This window comes from Ornithorhynchus anatinus, chromosome 11 (assembly GCF_004115215.2).
Source record: "Ornithorhynchus anatinus isolate Pmale09 chromosome 11, mOrnAna1.pri.v4, whole genome shotgun sequence".
NCBI lineage: Eukaryota > Metazoa > Chordata > Mammalia > Monotremata > Ornithorhynchidae > Ornithorhynchus > Ornithorhynchus anatinus.
This window is the reverse complement of record NC_041738.1, coordinates 63,233,075-63,235,633: the sequence shown is the minus strand read 5'-3', so window position 1 is coordinate 63,235,633 and position 2,559 is coordinate 63,233,075. Positions and strand designations below refer to the sequence as shown.

Sequence of the window (2,559 nt, the reverse complement as noted above, 5' to 3'; positions counted from 1 at the left end):
ATCAGCATGATCTCATAATTCAGGGGTGGTGACTTCAGAACTGTAGCCATGGGAACCAAGATGGCCAGAATGGTGAGTCAAGAGCAGCAAGGGAGAGGGGGCAGGAGGAGAGTGAGATTCCCCGTGGGGACTGCAGGGCCAAAGGTCTCAGCAGGACGAGGGCCAGAGCAGGAGGTGGGGCAGGAGGTGGGAGCTGGCAGGGGGCTGCTGCAGGGTCTCCAGAGCAGGGATGAGGCAGTCTGAAGCACAGTTTTTAGCACTTTCATGCTCAGGATAGGCACCTAGCTCCCTGAGTCTGAAGGGAGAGGCTCAGAGTCCTGGACACTGGCAAAACAGCAATCCAAACCAACCCCTCGATGAAACTAAGACTTAAAAAGGAAGCCAGTGCACTGAGAGCCCCCAACCCAGGATGATTGCCCTCCTTGGCCTCACCCTCAGTTTCCCACTTTGGAAAGTGGGAAGAGCAATCTGGAGTCCCAAGTCAGGAAAGCTTTGGAGAAGTTCTGAAGATACACAGTTGGGGCTTTTTTCAAAGAAAAGAACCAGCAAAGAAAGTAATTGCACCAGGCCTGCTGGGCTTCTAGAGAAGTTTTACATTGCCCAATGGTGCCAGGAGCCTCCAGACCTCTGAGTCAGTCCCAACTTTCAACTGAGCATTCTTCTCGACAGCCAATAGAGATTTCCTGGCCTCCTACAGAGGTGTGGGCTTGAACCCCCACAACTGCCATTTGAGAAACATCCTAGGGGCTTCCTGTTCCTCCCCATCCCCAGCTCCACTAATTTAGACCACTGCCAGAGGAGGTGGTGAAAGCAGATCAGGATTTCCCCTTCCCTCTAGCTTACCCACCATAGTCATCTGAAAACACCATCCTCATCTTCTCCACCCTCTGTATCACCCTCACCATCAGGCTCTCTTCATCATCATTCCCATCATTATCATCTCAAACATCAATCCCAGCTTCCTTGTCATCTTCTTCTCAATCATCAGTATCACCTCCAGCATCAATAAGTGGGTGGGGTCTAGGGACAGGGAGGGGGTGGAGCCTCAAGGAGCTTGCACTCTATAGAGAAATAAGGCAATTAAATAATTTACAGTCCAAAGGAGGAAGCAGTCCCACAATACTACGATATGTCCCCAGAGAAGGCCAGGAGACTCCCCCGGCCCCTCAGGTCCCAATCCCCTTCACTAAGCAGCATGGTTCAGTGGAAAGAGCATGGGCTTTGGAGTCAGAGGTCACGACTTCGAATCCCGCCTCTGCCACTTGTCAGCTGTGTGACTTTGGGCAAGTCACTTAACTTCTCGGTGCCTCAGTTACCTCATCTGTAAAATGGGGATTAAGACTGTGCCCCCACGTGGGACAACCTGATTCCCCTGTGTCTACCCCAGCACTTAGAACAGTGCTCGGCACATAGTAAGCGCTTAACAAATACCAACATTATTATTATAATTATTATTATTATTAACTCCTCCCAGTCTTAATCAACTCAGGTGATTCCAGGGGACCTCCTGACTTTGGCATTCAAATCTGAGCTTTTCCCTCTGTTCCCACGTTCACAGCAACTCCCAAAGAAGAGACAGTCTCAGGGATAGGCAGATGTGACCACCTCTCCATTATCCATGGTGATGGGATGGAAAAAAAGCCCATCCCCAGGTAGTTCAAAATCCTGGGGCCACTAACCACTCCCAACTCCTCCAGGCCCAGTAACAAAATGCCGATGGACCATGTCGAGCTTCTTTCCCTTCTCCCCCTAACTGATCCTGCTTCTGGAGGGTCACGAGCTCATGGACCCTGAAATGGCTGGAAGGGGGACAGAGCAGCAGCAGCATGGATGGTGAGGTACAAAAAAAGCCAGTATAATCCACAGATGGAAAAATCAGTCCTTGAATACCCAAGACAGGCCAACAAGAACAGCCGGACTGAAAGAGTCTTAGCTGGCCCAGCCCTGGAAGTGGTAGTGAAAATACTTCAGGAAATTCTGCCCAAACAGACAGTGCCACAGAGAAGCTTGGAGGAACTTCCCCCTCCTAAAGCTTCCTTCCCCCGGTCACCCACCCCCACCCCCACCACCCCACATTGTCTCCAGGTCCTCCAGCAGGAGAGCTGCCACCAGTGATCTGTTTTTTTAATCTGGACTGCGAGTCTTCTCTCATTTATTTGTGGGGGATTTGTGGGGGATGTAGCTCATTTGTGGGGGTTGTAGCTCAGTGGTAGAGTGCATGTTTCTCATGTATGAGATCCCGGGTTCAATCCCCAGCATCTCCACTTCTCAATTCTTAGAGAAACAGTGTGGCTGAGTGGAAAGAGCATGGACTGGGGAGTCAGAGGTCATGGGTTCAAATCCTGGCTCCACCTCTTATCAGCTATGTGACTTTGGGCAAGTCACTTCACATCTCTGTGGCTCAGTTACTTCATCTGTGAGCCTCATGTGAGACAACCTGATCACCTTGTATCCTCTCCAGCGCTTAGGACAGTGCTTTGCACATAGTAAGCGCTAAACAAATGCCATTATCATTATTATTATTTATTCACAGAGGCCCCTCACCCCTCTCTACACTCT

The 2,559-nt window shown here is 50.4% G+C and overlaps 1 non-coding gene across 1 annotated transcript; it reads left to right on the top strand.

Annotated features, from left to right (window-relative positions):
* The first annotated feature begins 2,192 nt into the window (after positions 1-2,192).
* Positions 2,193-2,264, top strand: TRNAE-CUC. Its single transcript has one exon. It is a non-coding gene; the product is annotated as a tRNA-Glu (tRNA).
* Positions 2,265-2,559: the final 295 nt, after the last annotated feature.